This window comes from Pelophylax lessonae (genome assembly GCF_965119305.1).
Source record: "Pelophylax lessonae genome assembly, chromosome: 3".
Lineage (NCBI taxonomy): Eukaryota > Metazoa > Chordata > Amphibia > Anura > Ranidae > Pelophylax > Pelophylax lessonae.
In genome coordinates, this window is record NC_138770.1 from 17,752,780 (window position 1) to 17,768,839 (window position 16,060).

The following is a 16,060-nucleotide window of genomic DNA, read 5'->3' on the forward strand; positions in this document are numbered from 1 at the left end:
TTGGGGCCTATACTGGCTGACACTTACTTCTGTATCCTGTGAATGCCTAATGTACCTTCAGGCACAGAATACTACGTTCTTAGCTGTCAGGTAAACGCATGTGGGCTAATTTTTGGGGCCTGGAATGGCCGACACTTACTTCTTTATCCTGTGAATGCCTAATTTTTCAGACTGGAAATGAAAAACAATGGGTCTGTAAAGGTTCCGCCAAATTGTGGAATGGATGCGGACTCATTTTACAGATGTGTGAATGGACCCTATATGTATTAGACATGTATTTACCGGCTGCTGTCAGTTCTGGCTGATGTATGAAAAAAAAAAAAAAAACATTTTTTTGCTGTAAAAAAAATAAATAAAAAAATTTAGGGCAACTTTTTCAATTGCAATACTTCTGTTATGACATTGTCTATGTGCTGGGACTATTTGTGCACAGCTAGTACGTCTTTTGTGGCTGAAAATTTGACCTAAAGGTTTTTAAAGTTCGCCTCCCATTAAAGTCAATGGGGCCCGATGCGAACTCGCGGTTCGCAGACTTTTGAGAAAATTTGTGGCTGGCGTTCGCGAACCGCCCCAGCCGATGTTTGTCCATCACTAGTAGCTAACAAAGCAAACCTTTCACATCTAAGTCAGACTAGCAACAGGGCAGATCTGTACATATAAGAACAGCACAAAACTTAGGTAAGACAATACAGAGCAAAAATAACATCATAAAGATGCAGACAGGGCAACAGATGGTGAAGGCGACATACCAAAATGCAGACAGACACAGTGCAAGAAAAGTCCGTTTTCAGCTATGGGTGGATGTAAATGGACTGGGACATACCCGAGCAACACACAAACACAGGGAGCAATAGGTTTTCAGCTATGGGTGGATGTGAATGGACTGGGACATACCCGAGCAACACACAAACACAGGAAGCAATAGGTTTTCAGTTTTTTCAGTTATGGGTGGGTGGGAATCAGCTGGGACATAGCTGTGGAGGGACAGAGAAGATATCTTCAGGTGAGATTCAGATGACGCAGAGGTTGAAGTGCAGATTGTTGTAGAAATTTCTGGTTGAGACTCTAAATAAAAGTTAACTCTGCATATGCAGGAACAGATTCATAGGACGCAATCTCTGTGTGTAAAATGTATTATTACATGTTATTTTATACATAGGTAAGAAGGGGGAGGTGTGAGATGTTATTAGAACTAACAAATAGAAATCTGTTATTAAAGACTAGCGAATAGAAATATTATAACCCTGAGAGGGGGAGGGGAGTGAAGATAGGGAGATCTTCTAGCAGAAGTTGTGTCTGTGTGATATGTGAAGGTTACAGAAAACATTTCCACATTGAGAAGAAGATGGAGTCTCCTGTGCTTAAATGAAAAATACAATGTAAGTCCATGTCATTGTCACTTGTATAAAGAGTCACTTAGAGAAAGATCCCAGCAACGTTTCCCCCCAGCATAGATTGGATTGGATAGCAGGAGGAAGCTGCTGTTGGAGTAGACAGCTGTGGGGGAGGAGTCTGTTCTCTTCCCTCCAATGGCAGCCCAGTGTGGGTAGGAGGAGGACAGTGGGGGGGAGATGTTTGCTCTCTTGGTTGTGAAGTATTCTGTACTATTCAGGACATTGTACCAGGGTGGATTTGATTTAAATCTCTGACCCACTGTTGACTCACCGACAATCCCATTCACTTTAATGGGACTTTAATGGGGCTCCTCCCATGGCCCGCCTCTGGCGGCGAAACCTCATGCACGAAATCACGTAGTACTACATGGTTTTGCACAGCCGAGCCACCCTGCCACAGTAATACTACGGTGGGTGGTCGGCAAGAGGTTAAAGGACAGTATTACTAGAATTTATCTCCAAAATGAAGAGAATTTTCCAGCTCCGTAAGTGGGGAAATGTTATGATCCTGAAGGGGTTAATCTAGGTTTCCACACTATATATGTGTGTATCATCATCTGCTGGGGATAAAAGACGTCACAGTGACTATGGAGGAAGAGGACGGACATGACGGGGGGGGGTACTGGGTGTAATGGGTGGCACAGTGGTGTAGTGGTTAGCACTTTCACCTAGCAGCAAGAGGGTCGCTGGTTGGAATCCCAACCACGACACTACCTGCCTGGAGTTTGCATGTTCTCCCTGTGCCTGCGTGGGTTTCCTCCGGGTACTCCGGTTTCCTCCCACACTCCAAAGACATGCTGGTAGGTTAATTGGATCCTGTATAAAATTGGCCCTACTGTGTATGTATGTGAGTTAGGGACCTTAGATTGTAAGCTCCTTGAGGGCAGGGACTGATGTGAATGTACAATGTATATGTAAAGTGCTGCGTAAATGGACAGCGCTATGTAAGTACCTCAAATAAATAAATAGAAAATAAGATCTTATTACCTCCTCTGCTGCCAATGTCTCCTTGTTACTTCATACTACACAGAACTTCCTGTCTTTGTTCTAGATCACTTCCTGTCTGTACCTGACATCACTTCCTGTCTGTATTCCATAGAAACTTTCTGTCTGGGTAGAAGTGAGATCTCTACCTTGTGGAGCTCAGAGGAACTGAAGCCCCGAGAAATATCTCAACAACAATTCCTGTATAATATCTATTTTACAGAGCTCAGCTAAGTAAAAACAAATGTATACCTAAGAAAACAGATAACTCCCGAAATCGATCTTTTTATTGAAGAAAATGCAAAAATATATCATAAAGCATAAAAATATATATCAATCCACTCATAATGAAGATGTTAAACATAAATTTGCAAGGATTTAATGGCAGTGTTCATACACATTATTACCAATAAAATTCCATGACTTTTCCATGACTTCACGTAAATATTCATGACCTAAAGTTTCATGAAATCTCTATGTATACATGTTAAATAAGAAGAAAATCCATGTCATACCCAACATATTTTTACTAAAATAAATGACAATCTGTAGTATACATGGGGAAAAAGCTTCAGTTCTGGCAGTCATGATGGAGGTGCTCCCGGACTGGTATGGATGGCACAGATGCACAAATGCGGCGCTTACTCTTGTCTATACTCAGGGGTCAAGTCCTGGGAAAAAAAGTGTGGGGCTGTGGACATGATACAGGAGATGGTCAAAGGCTGCAGACATGGTACAGGAGATGGTCAGAGACTGCGGACATGGTAGAAGAGATGGTCAGAGACTGCAGACATGATATAGAAGATGGTCAGAGAGTGCGGACATGATACAAGAGATGATCAGAGAGTGCGGACATGATACAAGAGATGGTCAGAGAGTGCGGACATGATACAAGAGATGGTCAGAGAGTGCGGACATGATACAAGAGATGGTCAGAGAGTGCGGACATGATGCAATAGATGGTCAGAGAGTGCGGACATGATGCAATAGATGGTCAGAGAGTGCGGACATGATACAAGAGATGGTCAGAGAGTGCGGACATGATACAAGAGATGGTCAGAGAGTGCGGACATGATACAAGAGATAATCAGAGAGTGCGGACATGATGCAAGAGATGGTCAAGAACTGCGGACATGATAGAAGATAGAAGAGCACTAGGGAGGCCGGAGATAAAAAAATAAATGTCTAGCCTTAGTGTAGTACACAATATTCATGGGACAGCTTGATACATCAGAAGAATTGAGTTGGTCTGTAAATTGGGAGGCACTTTAGAATAATCAGAACCTATTGAAATACTAAATGCTCCTTTTCCACTTTTAAAAGTCTAATTAGACTGTATGCTGCTTTCACAAGATGCATTTTCCTCCCTATTCATCTTATCATATGATGATTGGCATACACACAGTGAAGTGGAAGATATGGGCATAATATAAAGTAGACAGCACACTATGGGAATATAACTATGACAAGTATTAAGCAACTTCTCTGTCCCTAAAAGAGATACAGTGTGTCCTAGTCCTTCGACATTAGAGAAAATTAAAACAGGGATGGGGATGATAAAGATAATAATGTTAAAGCAGTTAGTAGAAAAATGCTAGATCTCTGAAAGTTACTGTTATAGAAAATACTATGAGATGTTTTAAAATGGGGTGGCGCCAGCATGAGGCAGTTTAGGCAGCCCCCTTGAGAAGGGGTGGTAAAAAATTCCTGTCATCAGCAGGCAAACTAAAGCTAAACTAATTAGCTAAACTAATTTTAGTTTGCTCACTGTTTAGAAGGCTGCTGTCACCGAGGGAGCACAAGGAGTGCAGTAGGCAAGTAGGGCGTTGGACATGTCACCCCCGCATCATCACGTTCATGCGGCCGGCCCGCCCTCCAGTGACGCTTCTGCTGCCTGTGATTGGTTTGCTGCTGCTGGCCAGTCACATCCAGGCAAACCACGGCTGGCCCTCCCCGCTGCCAGTGATTGGTGCTGCACGATCATCTCCTCGGCTGCTGCGTGACAGCGCACGGGCATACCGTGGACCCAGAAGACAAATAGAATGTGTCACAAACGTTACTGAATAAAATAAATTACACTAAAGTCTTTAAGCATCCACTCCCCCCGCCGCTACCCGCTCCTCCCCAGTTACATTTCCATGACTTTTCCAAAACCTTTGTGGAATCCTAATTTTCCATGACCTTTCCAGGCCTGGAAAGTGTCATCTCCAAATTTCAAAACTTTTCCAGGTTTTCAAGGACCGTACAAACCCTGTAATGGTCACATAGGAATAGTAGTGGAGCTCTCTTAAAATAAGAATACTTCCTTGAATGCTTATATAAATAAAATAATCCCGCAGTAAAAAACACTGAAAAGCAATAAATAATATATAAACTCGTTCATCCACTTCATCCATGGAGGCATTGTGATACAAATTCTTCTAGATCACATAGAAGGAGGACTCATGGGTGATTTCATACATTTGTTTGGAAGGATAGAAGAATCCTCAGAAGGGATCATGTAGGATGACAGGAAAGGCTCCTGACTGGTGGGATCATCCAAACATAATGATTACATCCATGAACTGGAGCGAGCTCGTTGAGGTGATAAAGCCAATCTGTAATCATTGTGTAGACGTTCTCCAAGAACTCAGCACATTCCAGATGTGAAGAAAGTCTCCAGGTTGATTTAGTCTGTCATTTATCATAAGTAGACTCATCTCTTCAGGAAAGCATACCTCCAATTTTTAACTCTTCCATCAGCTCATCCTCCACAGTTCTAACCTTTTGTTCCTTTTGCCCAACCCCATTAGATTGTAAGCTCTTAGGAGCAAGGCCTTCTTAACCCTCTTGTATTGTAACTGTACTGTCTCCCTTTAGATAATAAAGTGCTGTGAAAACTGTTGGCACAATATAAATCCTATAAATTAATAATAATAAAAAAAAATAATAATAATAATAGTAGGTAGAAATGCCCACACATGGACTTCCACAGGGATCACAAGACTACATAGAGTATATAACTTGTACAGTGTCTCCAGGTCACCAGGTAGAATTAGCCTGTAATTAGGAATACACAAATGTCCATAAAATAATTTCTACAAGGACCACGAATACCATCTAGGCATGGCTTGGATGTCACCCATATTACTAGGAGCCCATAAAAGTCCACTAATGCCTCGTTTCCACTGAGTGGATCGGTTTGGGTCAGTTCGGTATGGTACGCTATTTCGAGTCTTTCCATTATGAAAGTGGCCCATACAACCAAACCAAACCGCACCATTCCTGGTCCTCCTTCAGATGTAGGGCCATAGGAAATTGTACGGTACGGTTAGGGCGGAGCTACTGGCATCACGCGATACATTCCACTGATTGGCGGACAGGAAAACCTCAATGCTCACGTCAAAAGGCATTTGGTGTAAACCCCACATGGCCCCTGGCGGTCCGACTTGCAGTGGAAACGCTCAGCTGAGTAGGCCGGACCATTCTAACCCTTCCGACCCGAACCGTTCCGCTCAGTGGAAACGAGGCATAACTGTCATGGAACTTCACATTAAAGGAACTTCATTTCAGGTGTAAAAACAAAAGTCTATCCATCATGTTGTTGTTTTTTGTTTAATTGTTTGCTTCGTTCTTCTTCTTTCTCCGTGCATTTGTAGGATTTGTTATACAATTGTCTGATTTTTATAGACTTTTTATCAATATTTTAATATATGCATATCATGTTGTATATACAAGTTACTATATTTTTTTTTTTGTATGTGTTTTAATTTTGTCTCCAATAGCCCTGAAAAGAGGGAGTCTCTGTTCCCCCAAAAAAACGTTGGCTTTAACATGTTCTGCTACCAATAAATGGACAATCTTTTCAACATAAAGGTTAGCATAGACCGGTGCACGTTTTTGTACCCATTGTAGTACCTTGTTCTTGGCAATAACATTTGTCACCAAACATGAATTTATTATTTTACAACAAAAACTTAAGTAAACCAACAACAAAACTTTTATGTGTAAACAGGGTTCTAGGTCTGCAGTTGAGTGTTTTTTTTCTTCTAACTCCTTCTTATGAGGAAAAAAGGAATTTAATGCCTCTACATCTAATGTAACCAAGAGGACATCACGAGGTACTGACAGATTATATGAAACATTCAGGAGGTGCAAAGAGTCCCTCACATAGGAGGGCAAAGCCACCACAAAAGGTTGTAGCAATTTGTTGTCATTATATTTATTGACCTTCTCAGTGAAAGACCCCGACCCCCCCGGGATAATAGGTTTTCCAGGGGGGGGGGGGGTCAACCACCAATTTATGGGCTTTTGAAGCCTTATAAAAAAATGGTATCAGTGAATTTAACTCCTCAAAAAAAGTCATAATCTTTTTATCCATTATACCCTTCTCAGAGGCTTCCTCAATCATACCAAAGAGGATCTTCTGATCATTCTCCAGGTTGATAGTTGGTATCTTAGTGTACAATTCCTTATTTTTTAGGATCCTTTGACACTTTAACACATATTTTTGTCAAACCATGATGCCAATGATGACACGGTTTCCCCGTTATCGGCAGCTTGATCACAATGTCTTCTTCTGTTCTTAAGCTGTTCCAAAGTAACGCATTCTTCACCCATAAGATTATCATGTACCATCTTTCCAATATTCACCATTTATAATTCTCTGGTAACTGCAGCCACAAAGCTCCGTACTCCAGCTACTGCCAATAAGGGGGGAAGAAGGAGATTTAACACGTAAACCCACATCATCTACTTTAGGCAGGACCATGTGTTCCTCACCATTCTCACATCTCTGAATTTCCTCCACCAGTTCTAAAGCCAACTGTCAGCTAAATCACCTTATCTATCCTCTATATGGCCTTCCTCCCATAGGGCAACACAATCTCTTTTTTTTTCTAAAAGATATAATTAATAATTTTATAAAACAGATTACACAATACTAGCACAACGCAGTGTGCAATGTACAAACAACAACAACAATAACCCATCAATAAACAATTTCTCTCTCCCCTGCAAGGTTATCCTATGTGCAGCTTACAGTCAGTGATTACATAGAATTTACACAACTTCACCTACAGCTTCACCATACACAAGTATACCATTTGTCAAAGTGTGACGTATAGGTAGTGATGTATAAACACATTTTTATACTCGTGGCAATTCAGGAGTAAGGGTCAGAGGACAGGCAATCCACCCATCCCATATTTTGTGAAATGTTTTATTTCTTTTCCTATTCTCAAAGCTTATATAGCGGAAGTGAGTCATTGACCAGTTTTAACCACAGAGATCTTGTTAAAGATATCGATCCCCTCCATGCAGGGTTGGATTAGGAGCACCACGTGCCTGATGCTTGGGATTTTGGTGGGCCTCTTTATGGATATAAATAAAACCCCCTCTTCGGTCATGTTTACCCTCCAAACTGTAATTCCTTTTCCCATTTACCTCTGGACACCCCCCCCCATCCATCTGCTCACCTTTGCAGTACAGGCTGAATGCAGGCTCAGTGACTGTGGGGGCAGGGCTCCTTGTACATCCCCAATGTCGGCAGCATTCAGCAAAGGTGATGGTGGACCAGGGCTCAGGGAGATTGGGAATGCTCTAAAAAATACATATCACGCCACAATTCACATATCAATGCCGCTACAATTTACATATCAGTGCAACAGAGCAGGGCTGGGCAGCATTAGTGACTCACTCGCATCACTGAGCCCCCTATGTTAATCCGGCCCTGCTTCCATGATAATAGTAGGGACATCTTTGCATAAAAGTAAAGAATACGGAGCAGTCTCCTAGCACTAGAAGGGATGGCCAGATCCCCAAAGATACCCAGCAGACAGTTTTTAGAGTTCACAATGTTTGGCAGGCCCAGTGCAGATGAAATGAAGGAGTTTATGTCTCTCCAGAACTCCTGGACTAAAGGACACGTCCAGAAGCAGTGGAGAAAGTCAGCATCCCGACCGCAACCCCTAAAACACTTGGCTGACTGAGATAATCCCATCTTAAAAAGTCTAGCAGGAGTGAGATGTGACCAGTCTGATCCTGTAAGGAGTATATCCATATCTACCCATTTAGTCTGCGCAGTCTGGTACTTAGAGTTAGAATCAGCAATAAGAGCAGCATAATACATAGAAATAAGCCTAGCAGGGTCAGGGTGTCTCAGCATTTTCTCCATGGGAGGGATCTGAATAGGGTTCTCCAATGAACCAAACTGCGCACACACTGCATGTCTAAGTTGATAATAATAGAAGAGATATGTGCGGGGTAAATAAAAGTCCACACACATCTGGTGAAAGGATTTGAACCCTTGTGAGGTATATAGGTGACACCGGTATTTAACTTCCCTAGAATACCACCGCTGTGGGTCAGGCAAAACATATAACTCTCTGAGATTGGGATTAAACCAGGATGGACTATTGGGGGATGTGGACCATAAGTCTTTGGAAATTGTAGCCACTACATATTGAAACCGGGATAGGGATGTAGTTAGCAGTGACGTACCCGGAAGATCCGGAGTGGCAACACAATCTCTTAAACTGGTTGTAAAGCCAAATCTTTTTTACCTTAATTTACCTTAAGCATACGTTTTTTTTTTTTTTTTTAACCGTAAAGTGTTACTAAAGTCTATTTTTTTAATTAAAATAACAAAAGTTTTCTACTTACCTGCTCTGTGCAGTGGTATTGCTCAGAGCGGCCCTGATTCTCCATTTCTCAGGTGGTGATCTTGGCTCCTCCTCTTCTTTTTATGTCCACTTGGCAAGCAGTTTGCTAAGGGGGACACGCAGTGGACGCTGACTCCCGACCTGTCTATCTATGGAACCGCGTGCCATAGACTTACACAGAGGGACTTAGACCAGCCCCCCACTTCCTCTTCACTGCATTTGATTGATCTCGTCTATTGTTTCTAGAATGTAACGCTTGTAAGACCAGCTTACGGGTAAATAAATATAAATCTTTAACTGCTTCAAAGCACAAACCTTTCATAACAGAGCAAAACCTCAAACCCTGAGAAAGAAGAAGAATCTGAGCAGTGGAGAGGATCACTTTGGAAGGATTGAAGATTGTAAAGTCGCTTTCATCCATTGTTTTTCCATCCTGTGCATATCTTGTTCTATTCCTAGTCTCTTTTTTTTATTTATTTTATTGCTTAATATTCAAAAATACAAAAATATATAATAAAAAACATCATCAAATTTCATTTTTATCACATTACCTCCCTCTTACCCCCCTCTTCCCTATCCTTCCCACCCCTCACCCCTCTTCCTCCCTCCCTACTCTCCACTTAGTATATTCACTTGTCTTCTTAAAGTCATTTCAATCTTCCCATATATCCACCCATTCCTCTGTCACATCCCCCCCCCCCCATTTCTTATATATTCCATCGTTCTTATCCTTTCTACCCTATTAATCCAATCTCCCACTGTCGGAGCTTCCTCCCTCTGCCAATGCAGAGGAATCAAGCCCTTTGTGGCATTCATTAAATGGGGTATAATGGTTAGCCTATATTGCTTTATTGAACTCTTTATACCATGGAATAGGTCTCTTGTGTGGATACACTCTGTGCTTGTGTGGATACACCTCCAGTGAATACCAATGTAGCACCACCCCCACAGGGGCTGCAGATGACTGGTTTCCCCCGCTCCTGCACAGCCAGGTGACAAGCATTTTCAACTTCCATCCTGACACAAGGAACAGTCTTTGAGCTTGGTTTTTTTGTTTATTAAGGGTAAAAGAGTCGGGGAAAAGGTACTGGGATTGTATAATATGGTCATGAACACCTACTTACTCGCCCTTTTTTAAAGTTACGAGTGCGGGAAATGTTTTCCAAACAAAGGTTTATTTCTTAGAAACCATAAAGTTCATACGGGTGAGCGTCCTATTTCATGTTCAGAGTGCGGGAAATGTTTCACTCCGTATGTACGTTTCAAACGGCAAAGAATTCACACTTCTATTCGAGGCTCCGTTTTCATGTTCAGAGTGCGGGAAAGTTTAAAAATAAAGGAAATATAATGAAACATCAGAGTGCGCCCCCTGCTGGTACTCCGGGAAATGGACGCTGGATTGTAACGAGTGGAAGTCTATAAACAAATGTGAAACCACCACAGTCCACTCGGGATTGGTTTACACCCGCATCGCCCTCTGACCCGCTGTGGGGTTGGCAGGCAGCTGGGAGCCCTTATGTTAACTCATGCCAGTACGCTGCAACCGTATGCATTGGGGCTGTTGCAGCACAACCCCATTCAGATGAATACCATTACCCAATGTTACAGGGGGATAAGGGTTGCAGCAGCTGCAAATTGCAGTGGTATGTGTACCGCCCCATCCGGCTGCCATTTAAGCTTAAGGGGTGGTAAAATCATGACTCAACTGTCTACCTTTACCGATCCCTCCCCACATGAGGCAACAGGCAGGAAATCATGACAAGACATGGGGCAACAAATGGGCAATCATCCCAATACAGGGGGCAACAAGTGGGCAATCATGACAATATATGAGCTTGATTTAATGAAGTAGCCGGCTTTTTATTGGTCCAACCAATGTATGATTATTAATACATTTGACACATTTGTTAATTCTATTATAAAAGATTTAAGCTTTATTTTATTCATATCATTACTGTGTGGTAATCGCTTATTCTGATCTTGTACAATAAAAACTCTTCGTACAATATTCTGGGCCGAGTCTTCTTTTTTACCAATGATTAGATGATCGGTGATTGGAATGTGATCAGTTCATAGAGAGTCATCCATTGGGGTTTTATTAGTGAGATGGAGAGTGGAGAAGGCACCACATTGACAGCCATTGGAGGCCCTTTCTAAAGCCCTAAACTTTTTGGCAACCTGTCTATGACATTAGTCTTCCAAACTCTATCTCACTGAGCTAAGGCCGGAAGAGTTCCAGGAGTTCTTCTCTGTCCACAGTTCCCAAACCAAAAGGAGACATCCACCACATCTTCAATCTTAAGGCCCTAAATGTCCTCAGTGAGGCAGAGGAGGCCCTAAATGTCCTCAGCTGGGCCCAGGAGTTCCGAATGTAATATACCAGATCATAGCCTCTCTAGCAGGGAGACTTTTTTTTTACCATCCTACATACTGGTACTGCAGCAGGGTGGCCGTTCTGGACAGAATCACGTATCTGTACGTCATCAGACCAATTTGAGGAGTTCTACTCTTATCACAGTTCCCAAACCAAAAGGGGACATCCACCACATCCTAAATCCACCAGGTCATAGCCACTTTATCAGGGAGACTTTTTTCTTTGACCACCCCCCATACAGGTACTGTGGTAGGGTGGCTGTTCTGCGCAGAATCACGTACCTGTACATCATCTGCTTTTCTGGGTCTGGGGCATGCACATGCTCCTCCACCGCCCAGCTCCCACAGGACACAGCAGGAGCCAATCAGCGGGTCCGGCGGACACAGTGTTCGTCGGTACCTGGCAATCGTTCCCCAGAGAGGTGGAACATTTGTCGGCCAATGTAAACAAGGCAGATTGCCATTCTGTTAGTAGGGAAGATAGAGATCGTTTGTTTCTGCTAATGGAGGAATGAGATACTGGCGCACAGAGTTTATATGTAGTCCAGTCAGCAATAAATATATAAAAATACCAATGATCAGGGTAGAGGGTAATCCAGAAAACATCACTGGTCTTTGGTTATGGGGGTACAATAAAGGAAATGCACGGGACCACCTATGGCTGCTGTCCTTGTGACTGGCTCTGTATAGACCAAGAGGAAAGGCCTGTAGAAGGAGCCAAATAATTTGAGCGCGTAGCTTTGCTTCTCTTCTCTTCTGGTACCTCCTATCCTTCCAGTGGCGGCACTTATGCTGTGCCTTCCATGCTGGATAGCGTGGCTTCTTGGGACTCCTCCAGGCTTCTGAGCCATCCATCTCTCTGCCCAGCAGCCAGAACAGATGACAGCAGTCCTACAGGATGGTTCTAGGAGGATCCACAGACTCTGACACCAGATGAGCACTTTTATATTTTACCATTATTACCCACCATCTGCTGCTGGGAAGGGGAGTCAGCTGCTCTATCTTCCTTACCCTCATCTGGCGGTTGGGACCTATTATTATCTATAATATATTGCATTGGTAGGAGCTGTGGAGCTGCGGTTGAGCAGATCTATGTGGTGGGCTATTCTGCCTGTTTGAGGGTGCGGCTGGTAGCGCCATCATCCCCCACTGGGGATGGATCCATTTCTGTTCTATCCGCTGTGTGGGGTGGGCGGCATGCATGATTGCTAGGGAGGGGAGGCCCCGCTTCCCTTCCGTCCCGCTTCACGCATCACGGTCCTCTACTCTCTTATGCGGTGCCTTACTGCGCAGACTCCCTGTCATGCGCATGCACTGCATTTTGGAGGTCGGAGGCTTGTGTTTTCGGGCCGGGCCGAGTGACCTCACACGCTCGCGTTCTGTGAGTGTGGACTTCTCGGTTGGGACCCATCTACAAATGGTGGCTTTAGAGCAAGACAGGAGAAGGGTGGCTCATGTTAGCCACAACTACTGGAAATACACATTTTGGGCTCCCATTTTCAAAGAGAGTTTTTGGAATATCGCTGACTAGGGAGGCTTACCCTGATGAGTACCTTCCTGTTACAGGGGACTTTTGGCCATAGATGGAGGGTAAGACCAATACTTCTGGGTGAAAGGTATGCTACCCAGGGTACTTTCAATACTAACATATAATCTACTTTTGGATTTTAGGTTATGTTCTCTAAACTGGGATGCCGTGTACCCACATATACCTCTGATATACTGTATATATATATTTTTTTTTTTGGCGGATTGTTGTGACCAAACGAATCAAACTATCGCCTGTAAAACCACTACCAGTGCTTGTGGAACTACGCTTCCCTCTCTTTCCAGGATTACCCTCTTTGGGATTACACTGGAATTCATTTGTCCTAGATGGTGTGTATGTGCTTTTAGGTAAGAGCTTTCTTGGTTTTTGATTGTTGTATACATTGTGACATGACACATCAGGAAATAGTCTATTGCTTAAGATATATTGGGGAGTTCCCTTTGAAGGTTTAGATATACTGTTTAGACATACTGGATATATTGAATTATCTGTCCCTGATGCGGATGTATAAAATATTAACTATATATCTCAATAGAACTTAACAAGCCTATACACATGGTTAAGAGTAATTATTTCTGTGTCAGTATGAAATATACATGCACACTTATACTCTCTGTACAGTTTTCCATTACTGGTAAGTTTCCCATTGCATCCAGGATTTACATCATTATATTATGTCTATCCGCTGGGTATGCCCCCATCCTCATATCATCAGGTGGTTTGCTCTTAAATTTCCACGTGACTTTTTCTCCCTTGCTCCTTTTGGCTCCTTTACCGTTTAGAATGCTACTAATTTAATACATTTGTTAAAATTTTCAAAATAATTATATTGATTTTTTTTTCTTTTCTTTTTGTATAGAAATCTTTTGTATATTGGTACTGAGCTCCTGAAGTAGCGCAAAACTAGCACGAAACATGTTGGGCTGAGTGTACCCCAACATCAGACATGCCCCCGTGGTGTTGTTTGTCCAGTTTCTTTATTATAATTTAGGATACCCTGGCTGGGGTTCCTGGTTCTAACAATACTGTTGGGCAATATATCTCCATCACTGAGGATGGCTGTCTAATTTGGTATCATTAATTGTCGTTTTGTCTGTGTATTTCTAATCATGAAATGCTTTTAAATTAATTGTAATAAAATTATTTTGAAGTTTTTTAAATTGGTGTGCCACTAAAGTCCATTCTCAAATACAATTCCTTTCTAATTAATATAGAATGAGATGCACAGGTTGCCACTGGAGTCCTCTTTCACTCCTCCATGATGACATCACAGGGCTGGGGGATGTTAGAGACCCTGCTCTCCTCCACCTTCCATTTGATGATGCCCCACAGATGGTCAATAGGGTTTAGGTCTGAAGACATGCTTGGTCAGTCCATCACCTTTACCCTCAGCTTCTTTAGCAAGACAGTGGTAGTCTTGGAGGTGTGTTTGGGGTCGTTATGTTGGAATACTGCCCAGCGGCCCAGTCTCTGAAGGGAGGGGATCATGCTCTTCTTCAGTATATCACAGTACATGTTGGCATTCATGGTTCCCTCAATGAACTGTAGCTCCCCAGTGCCGGCAGCACTCATGCAGCCCCAGACCATGACACTCCCACCACCATGCTTGACTGTAGGCAAGACACACTTGTCTTTGTACTCCTCACCTGGTTGCTGACACACACGCCTGACACCATCTGAACCAACTGTTTTTTCTTCCAAACTTTTTTATTGAAAATAGAAAACATAACATAGGACAAAAACAGAGTTTTTTCTTCCATTTTTTGACAGATAACGATAATAGAGCAGTCCAACAGAGACCAAAGTAAATGAGCATTAACAGTAATACAATGATCAAGGAAGGCACATCAGATTGTCAAAGATCAGGCGACAGGCAACAATCATAATAATAGACAGTGCAACGGGTGACCAGTGTTATAAGACCTATGTCCGTGGGATATGTAAGGACTTAGTTTGAGATGTATAGCAGAAATAAATACGATATAGATCCTAAATAAAGCGCATATATGTGGGTTCGGGCAGAGATGGGATTAAGGAGACATTGTAGCAGGTCTGTCAGTTGCATATGCGGGGGGGGCGATGGTCACCAAATAGAAGGTAGTCCATAGTCGGAGGATGGGGCCTGAAGTCAAGATCTAAGGCTAAGAGAGTGTGAACTTGTCATATTGTTAATCTTAAGGGACATGCATATAAGGGGGGGGGGGGTATAAAAAAAAGGGGGGGTGGAGGAGGGAAAAAGAAGAAAGAAGCAGGAAGAGGGGGAAGAGATGGAAGGGAAGGAGAGCATTCCTTGTCTCCTGCTCTCCAGGAGCCCAGGCGGTCTTCTGAGCTTCATGGCGTTAAGGGGAATGGTCAGGAGGCCACCTAAGTGCTGATGTGGCCAGCATGGTTGAGTAGTAATAGTATCATGGTATATGGTAGTTTTCCGGTCCTGTCTGAAAGAGCGCTAGTTAGTTTCTCAGGGAATAGAAAAAACTCATAAGAACAGGCCGGGGTATCCCTAAGAGATCAAGTGTGAATATTCTGTAGTTGATTTGAAGTGCGTCCAGCAAGTCCATTTGGAGATATAGCCCTGTGGGTTATCTCTCAAAATTTCTATCAGTTCTTCCATCTCCGCTATTCTGTCTAGAGCGATGAGCCATTCTTTTATGGTGGGGGGTCCACGGAATTCCAATGTCTCGGTATACATAACTTGGCTGCATTCACCATATGCATAGCTAGCGATTTGTAATAGGTCTCTGCTTTCAGAAAATATATGTTTGGGGGTTTTATCTAATCTTCAGGCCCAAAATCTGCATTTTACCATGTGTGCAAAAATAATGCAAACACAGCTCTGGCAGTGAAAGGGTTAATGTGAGCTAGATGGGATCACTCTGCTGGGGTCACATTAGAGCTCCCCCTAGCTGCAGCCTGGTAATAACATTGCTAGGAGGTCTATTCATTTATCTGCTCCATACTTCCCATCTTTATATAAACGTCTCCTGACATTTAGGGGTAAATATTAGAACATTTACATAGCAATTCTCTCAGTGACAATGCATGTACATTCCTTCTGTGTGAATGGGGGGTAAACACAACAAATGTTATTCGGCTCTTTGCTGTGCTGGTCAAATGTTTGA